This window comes from Hyaena hyaena, unplaced genomic scaffold (assembly GCF_003009895.1).
Source record: "Hyaena hyaena isolate Hyena2069 unplaced genomic scaffold, ASM300989v1 scaffold_1230, whole genome shotgun sequence".
Lineage (NCBI taxonomy): Eukaryota > Metazoa > Chordata > Mammalia > Carnivora > Hyaenidae > Hyaena > Hyaena hyaena.
This window is the reverse complement of record NW_024081864.1, coordinates 403,461-412,286: the sequence shown is the minus strand read 5'-3', so window position 1 is coordinate 412,286 and position 8,826 is coordinate 403,461.

The window sequence follows — 8,826 nt, the reverse complement described above, 5'->3', positions numbered from 1 at the left end:
GAATGCGTTCTGTTGTCTCTGAGCAGTTTGGAATCCTCTCTTTTAAGGATGCTCCTTAAGGTAGACCTGTCAAAGTAGCCACTACAGTTCCAAAAGTTCCCCCCTTTCCCAAAAAGGTTCAAGAGCCAGGTCAGTCGACCAGGTGGAACCCATCTTTGCCTTTAGATTTTCCAAGGCCTCTTCTCCAACAGCTGTTCGAAAACAGGTTCCCTCCCTTTCTAAAACCATGGGATGATTTAACAGGAAGATTCCCCATGCAATAAATGCACAGTCAAGTCAGTGCGCTCAGAACGCAAAGAGCATGGAGTTCAGATCCATGAGAGGCTGAGCCTCAAATTCCAAGGTCAGCAAGAAAGCAGTGAGCTCAGTGGGTGCTGTGGGTATCGGCACTTGTTTGTTCCCTGGCCTCCGAGGCATTGGGAGTGTTCTTTGGATCTTACTTGTGATGCCATAAAATGTCCAAAGTTTTAAATAACAAAAGTAAAAGCAATGAATCACTGAAGTAGTAGTTAGTAAATGTTTATTTTACAGACACCAGAAAGACTGTTTGCCGACCTGGAGCGCTCAAACCAAAGCCTGAAATAACGCTCAGGGCTATACTGGTAGAAAGCAGCTCATTATACTGAGCGGACAGTGACTGTTCATTCCTCACGGTGGTGATTGATTATAATGTTAGATTTTCCTTTAGATGCTAGGAATTGGTCAGTGGTTACTTCATATCAACCTTGGGAAACGGTGTAAGTTCACTTATGATTGATTTCCAGAAGACTCAGCAAGAAATGACCCGGGTCAAGTTGGTCTTGCAGAATCAGCTCAGTTAAGCTTTGTTTGTATACTTACGGTTTTCTTTTGTTTATTTTATTTATTTATTTTTCTGCCCAGGGAATTTCAAGGCAGGTCTCCATTTGTTTTTTATGTTAACGTTGGAAAACAACCTCCAGATTGCTGGGAGAGATCTTGGCACACATAGGGACTTGAAAGACATCCAGAAAGCCTGCAGTTATATGATGCTCTAATTCTTAAAAAGGAAGTGTGATAGAGAGAGGGACTCAAACGTATCTAGTTCTAGTGCTTTCAACAAAGAAAAGGGATCACAGAGTAAATGGTTACAGCTATCAAATAAAACGTGAAGGCTAGTGTGCCGCGTTAGAATCTACTGGGAATCACTATATGTTGAAATGATGTACAGAGACTGTTGCTTCGTTTTCTTTTGTTTATTTTAAGATTTTATAGGTCTGTAGAAAAGAGGGCATGCAGGAAAAGGGCAGAAATTGATAAACAGTCTCGATTAACTATAAACACAACCTTCCCAATATTAACTCCCATAAGGTAACTGAACAGTATGGTTTAAGAGTCCTGTAGAGTGCTGTTGGACAGAGGAAATGTAGGCATTCGTTCTTAAATTCCTTTATTTGCATAATTTATGTTGTTGTGGAGATGACTTAGGGGAGAATATGCTCTCAAGACGTTTTCCTCTAATATAAAAGAGAGCATATGTACACCGATAACGAAAACATGGGCTCTGATTGGAAGAGGTGACGTGATGTATGTGCTTTCTGGAACCAGCATTCCTGGGCTCAAATCTTAGACACTGATACTTTCTGGGTGAACTTGGTCATCGATATATGCATCTTTGTCTCAGGTTTTTAAAATGTAAAATGGTAAACATGCTAACTGCCTCGTAAGCTTATATATGATCTTAGAAGAGTGTCTGGCATGTGGTAAGCACAATATTAGTGCTTTCTCTTAATTTAACATTGACAATATTACTACTGAACTGTTTTTATTTATTTATTTATTTATTTATTTATTTATTTATTTAATTGAGAGAGAGAGAGAGAGAGTTTGCGCTTGCATGGGGTGGGGGGGCAGAAGGAGGAGAAAGAAAATCTTAAGCACGCTCCAAGGCCAGCCCAGTGCCCGACGTGGGGCTTCATCTCATGAGCCAAAATCAAGAGTCAGACACTCAACCACCTGAGCCTCTCAGGTGCCCCTGAACTGTTTACTAAACACCCAGATGGAGAAAAAAATTAGGTAGTTGGGATTCCAGAGAGAGGTGCAGGGTAGGGATGTAATTTTGGTAGTCGTATGCATATAGTTGTTCTTTAAAGCAAATGGACTAGATAAAGTCACCTAGGGAATGCTTGTAGATGGATAGATAACAGGATATTTCTGAGCATGGAACTGTGGAGTTCTTCAGCATTTATAGGTCTGAGAGATGAATGGAAGGCATAAAAAATGATTGAGAAATGAAGCTTCTCTGTAATAGACTGAATTGTCACCCTCCACCCAAATTCATGGGTTGAAGCCCTAACTCCCGGAATTGGAATGTGACTGTTTTTGGAGATAAAGCATGGAAGGAGGTAATTCAGTTAAAACGAGGCTGTTAGGTCGGGCCCTAATCCAATAAAGTGAGAAGCTGAGGATGCGGTGAGCGCATGGCGGTTTGCAAGCCCAGAGGGAGAGCTCGGGAAGAATGAATAGGCTGATACCTTGATCTTGGGATTTTAGCTTCCAGACGGTGAGAAAATAAATAGCTATTGTTTAAGCTACCTGCTGGTGTTTTACAGGGCGGTTCTAGCAAAAGAATACAGTCCTGTATGGTCAGTAAAGACATCATATTTGTCATCTCATAGCCAAAAAGCAAAGAATCTCAGGAACCCAGGGATCATCTGAGTGAGGGGCTACTGATGGGTTTGGATAGCTTAGAAACCAGAAAGAAATAGTGCGTACAGCAACATGGAGATTATCAGGCAGGACTGTGAGTAGACCCCTTTGAGGAGGAAAGCAGAGGTGTGGATTTTGTGGCAATGAGAATAGACAGCCTTCATAAGTTTTGCACTGAATGGGAGTTGAGAAATGGGGTTGTGACTGGAAGCGGCTGTGGGATCTTCCGGACGGCTCGTACACACGTGTGCCCAGAGATGTCGTTGGGTGTGAAGACCAGGACTGCAGCCAAGCTGATTTCTGGCTTGAGCCACCAGTAGGCGGTCAAGACAGTGACTGAGGCAGGGAACATTAGGACAGGGATGCATTTGGAATTTAGGTGATCACAGATCCTTCCTCCGGTCTTCCAAAAATTCACCGCTAAATCAGACCCTACGTTTGTGTCCTTTAAGTGCGAGACAGAGAGGAGTAAGGCAAAGATAGCTTTTTCAAGTTAATAGATTTCCGTGACCAAATGCAGCCTGGACATAATGGACAAATTGTAACCAACTGGAAAACTCTCAAATGTCTGCTTTTAGGAGATCAAACACAAATCTGGCAAATGTCCGGGATTTATTTTCCACGTACAGATGGGTGTGCCGTGAGGATGGAAGTCCTATGCACAGAGATTTTAAAACCCTCTGCATTACTCGTCCTACATAAATCCCAGTACAGTAAACTAGGCCTCTCTTACTTGCATGCAGAGTGGTGTGCCTTTATGAAAAGAACCTGGACTGGAGTTAGGAAATAATTAAAAGTATTTACATCATTCAGCTTTATTCTGGAGTCACACGATAGACACTGATTCATGTTCGCGTTCTGCCTTGACCCTCTTTGGACTGGGGACCAGTCTCAATCTCCTGGTATCCAGACAGGCTACCGTCCCTAAAACCTAGTTGACAAATGGTGGAGGAAATAGAAAATGTGCGTATTATTCTATCTAGTAATTCCACTAATGAAAGTATACGCCAATAGAGTATTTAAACATGTACAGATTTGTGTACAGTGTATTTTTCAATCTAATACCCATTATGTCCAACAGTTGTTTAAAATCCTGTTTCTTAAATAAGAAATGATTAAATAAATCATAGGTAGCATGGGCCTATTAAAATGGTATTTAAAAAAAATTTTTATGTTTATTTTTGAGAGACAGAGACAGAGTGTGAGCAAGGGAGGGGCAGAGAAAGAGGAAGGCACAGAATCTTAAGCAGGCTCCAGGCTGTGAGCTGTCAGCACAGGGCGTAACGTGGGTCTCGAACCCAGGAACTGTGAGATTATGACCTGAGCTGAGGTTGGATGCTCAACCAACTGAGCCACCCAGACGCCCCTAAAATGGTATTTTAAAAAACCTGATAGGCATTAACATAATGATATAGTCTGCTATCTTTATTATTTGTTTGATAATTCACTAATTTATATTTCATTCTCTTTTTGTTGAGGGTAAAATTTACATTTGGTGAAATGCACAGTTCTTAAGGGTATGATTTGAAGAGTTACAAAAAATATATACACCCAGGCAATAATCACCTAAATCAAGATCTGTCCCTGGGCCCCTGGTTGGCTCAGTCAGTTAGGTGTCCAACTTTGGCTCAGGTCATGATCGCATGGTACGTGTTTGAGCCCCGCGTCGGCCCTGTGCCGACAGCTCAGAGCCTGGAGCCCGCTTCAGATTCTCTGTCTCCCTCTCTCTCTGCCCCTCCCCAGCTTGTGCTCGCGCGCTCTCTCTCGCTCTCTCTCTCTCTCTAAAACAATAAATGTTAAAAAAAAAAAAAATCTATCCCTGTCACCACAGAGATTTTCCTCAGGTTCCCTTACAGTATCTCTTACAGGCAACCACCTCTATAATTTCTTTCATCATCAGTTAGTTTTGTTTCTTCTGGAACTTTATTTGAATAGAATCATGCAGCATCTGTTTTGTTTCTGTTTGTTTCAATTTTCTTTGTACAACTACTTTAAAAAGGCTTACCATTCTTGGTATACCTTGTTTACATTGGTATACATTCTGAAAAAAAATATATATATATATGGAGAGGAATTTTAAAAGTAGCAGAGTGTATTTTTTCTTTATATTTTTATTTAACTGTTTCAGAAGCATTTGATGAAATCAAGTAGTTTATTTCTCCATTGAACTTTTTTGGCATTTTTGTTGAAAATCAATTGATGGTGTATGTGTGGCTCTATTTCTGAATTCCCTCTTCTGTTTTATTGATTTATGTATCTAACTTTATGCCACTATAACACCCTCTTGATTACTGTAGCTTTATAGTAAATCTTGAAATGAGAGTACTTGTTCATTTGTTCTTGTTTTCAAGATTGTTTTACTTACATTTTGTTTTTCCGTATAAATTATAGTTTGTCAATTTCCACTTCCACCAAAATATTGGAATTGATATGAAAACATTGAATCTTCCAATGTTTGATTGTGGTGGATCTTTCATTTATCTTCATCTACTTTAATTTTTTTCAGTAATGCTTTGTAGTTTTCTGTTTACAGGTCTTTAACATCATTTGTTAAGTATGTCTCTACTATTTTCTTAATGCTCTTGTAGGTGGGGTTTTCAAACTTTTACTTTCAAATTGTTTGGTTCTAATATAGAGAAATACAACTGATTTTTTTGGGGGGGTATTTACTTTGTATCTAGTAATCCTGCCAATTTCACTTATTTCTAGTGGTTGTTTTATACATGCATTAGAATTTTCTATATAAACACTCATGTGTGTGAATAAAGACACTTTGACCACCTTTTTGATGACTTTTATTTCTTATCTTGATGGATTATACTGTGTAGGTCCCCATTCAATGTCAAAAAGAAATGATGTGAATGGGGCACAGGTCCTGATCGCATGGCTTGTGAGTTCGAGCTCTGCCTCGGGCTCTGTGCTGACAGCTCGGAGACTGGAGCCTGGAGCCTGCTTAGGATTCTGTGTCTCCCTTCTCTCTCTGTGTCTCCCCTGCTCATGCTCTGTCTCTCTCTCTCAAAAATAAATAAAACATTAATAAAAAAGAAATGATGAGAACAAAGACCCTTACATTGTGTCTAGTGTTTATAGTTACTAGCTGTGTGCCTTGCAAGTCACTTAACTTCCTTTTGCCTGTTCCCTGAACTTGAAAATAATAATAATACCCACCTCAAATGGTTGTTGTAAATATCAAATGAGTTAATGTGTGTAAAACACCAAATAAGCAGTGCTTGGCATTTTACATAAGTACTACTTAAATGCTCGCACTATTATTTTTATTATTACTTGTTTTATAATAAAAGGTAACATAAATTTGCTTGATTTGTAGTTTGGTTGGGTCATGCATATTTTAATACTTGGTGTTCTCCCTCTAGTTTTGTTTTTTTTTTAAATCATTTTATTGAGGTTGATTGACATGTAAAAAGCAGTACTTATTTAAGGTGTACAACTTGATGAGTTTGGAGATAAGTATATACTCGTGAAATCACCATCATCAAGGCCCTAGACCTATCTATCATCATCCCTGTGATTATGTTTTAAAGAGGATACAGTGGCTGTTACAGTTTTATCTTCAAATCAGGCACTATGCAAGATACGTGATTTAAAATTTTCAGGTGATTTAAAATTTTCGAGTACTAACATTACTGTAATTTAAATTTGTGTTCATTTATAGTTTTAGAAGTAACTTAAAAAAATTACCATCGCTCTTTATATCACCCCTTACTGACCTTTGGAGCCCTACTTTTCCAGTGTTTGAGCTCTAATTTCGTTTCGCTGGTGTGTCTCATGTAGCACATCTTTGAGTTTTTATTTTCATTTCTTTTCTCCGGGGTGTATGTGAGCAGTGTGATTTCTGAGCACTTCGGTATCCGAACCTAACAGTCGTTTCCCCTCAGGAATGGAATGCAACTTGTGTATTTAATTCTTCGACCACGAAGTTTTATCTTCACACTCTCTAGAAATCTCCCTGGCTGCTTCTGTCATTGAATACTGTTGAGGTGGATTTTGAGGGTAGCCTAAAATGTGCCCAACTGGAGGCAGCCTCGTGTGCTCCCCCCGACCCCCCGCCGGCATTTCAATTTCAACTTCCTGTCACAGTTTGTTTAGGTGTAGAGCTTTTTATACGGATTTCCCTGAACCTTGATTAAATATTTCAGTTTCTGTACTCAGCTTTTGTTTTCCTTGTGGTGGTTGGTGTTCCCTAGGTTTGTGACTTCAGAAAGTTTTCTACTTGGGTTGTGTTTATTTTATTTACTGTTCATTAATTCTTTCTCATTTCACTTGGCCCATTTTTTTTAATTTTGAAAAAAGTTTTTTAATGTTTGTTTATTTTTGAGAGGGAGAGAGAGAGAGACAGAGAGAAACTGAGCATTTGAGGGAGAGGGGCAGAGAGAGAAGGAGATGCAGGCTTCAGGCTCTGAGCTCATGACCTGAGCCGAAGTAGGACACTCAACTGAATGAACCACCCAGGTGCTCCTATTTATTTATTTATTTATTTATTTTTTAAAGTGATTCTTTTTTTTATGTTAATGTTTTATTTATTTCTAGGAGAGAGAGAGAGAGAGACAGCGTGAGCAGGGGAGGGTCAGAGAGAGAGGGAGTCACAGACTGAAACAGGCTCCATGCTCTGAGCTGGCAGTCAGCACAGAGCCCGACGCGGGGCTCGAACCCACGAACCGCGAGATCATGACCTAAGCGAAAGTCGGACGCTTAACCGACTAAGCCACCCAGGCGCCCCTCCTATTTATTTTTTAAAAGTGAGCACGCACACGCAATTAAAAGTGAGAGAGCACGTACACGCAAGTGAGGGAGGGGCGGGAGGGGGAGAGGGAATTAACAAGAGGCTGGGCACTGCCAACTCAGAGCCTGATGGTGGGGCTTGAACTCATGAATGGGGAGATCATGACCTGAACCAAAATCAAGAGTTGGACACTTAAACCCTACTGAGCCACCCACCCAGGCACCCCAACTTTTATACGTTTTGAAATTGCCTTTTCACGTGCATCTGAGAAAGGAGATTGGAGAGATTGCCTCAAATCTGCTAGGCAAGTGCCATGTTTTGAACACACCTCCATTTTATTTATTTGTTGGTTGATTTGTTGGTGCGCAGTATAGTGATTCGGCAACAGTACAAAGTAAGCTCTGTTTACCACGGTAAGTGCCCGCACTGTCTGCACACAATGCCACTACAGTGGGGGTGACTGTGCCTCCCATGCTGCGCCTTTCATACCCATGATTTCTGCATTCTGGAAGCGGAAGTTTGCACCTCTTAATCCCCTTCACCTGTTTCAGCCATCTCCCCCCTCCCCCTCCCCTTTGGCCACCACCAGTTTGTTGTCCGTATTCTTGTTGTTTGTATTATGTGTTATGTTGTCTGTTTCCAGTTTGTTGGCTTGCAGGTACCATTGTAAACCAGAGGTTATTTATTCTTTTTTAAACTTCATATTTCATCTCCATGATTTATTGAAACGTGAATTTATCTAGTGGGAGCTGTCTCTCTACAGTTTCTTCCTTTGTAATTTGCACTTTGAAGTTTGAATACAACATTTCCATTCTTTTAGCTTCAGAATCTTCGCAGGCCCATGCAGTGGTTATTCATTTTCTCTGTTCTCATAATTTTAAGTTTCATGAGGATAAGGATGGGGTCTTTGTAACTGAGGAATAATTGACATGCAACATGTATGAGTTTCAGGTATATAACATAGTGATCTGATATTAATATATGTTTGTTTAATGTTTGTTTATGTTGATATATTTTTGAGGGAGAGAGACAGTGTGAGCAGGGGAGAGGCAGAGAAAGAGGAGACACAGAATCCGAAGCAGACTCCAGGCTCCGAGCTGTCAGCACAGAGCCCGATGCCAGGCTCGAACTCACGAACTGTGAGATCATGACGTGAGCCAAAGTCGGCCGCCCAACTGACTGAGCCACCCAGGCGCCCCAATATTTGTATACATTTTGAAAAGTTGCCACCATAAGTCTAGTTACCATATCGTCTGCAACATTGTTGCTATATTTTTGACTCTCAGGACTGTGTTTTGTTCACTGCTGTATCACCAGCGCGCACCACAGTGTTCCTAGTACGTAGTAACAGTTGAATAAGTGTTTGTTGAATGAATGAATGAAAGTGAGATTTAGCAGTATCCACAGTTTCAACAGTA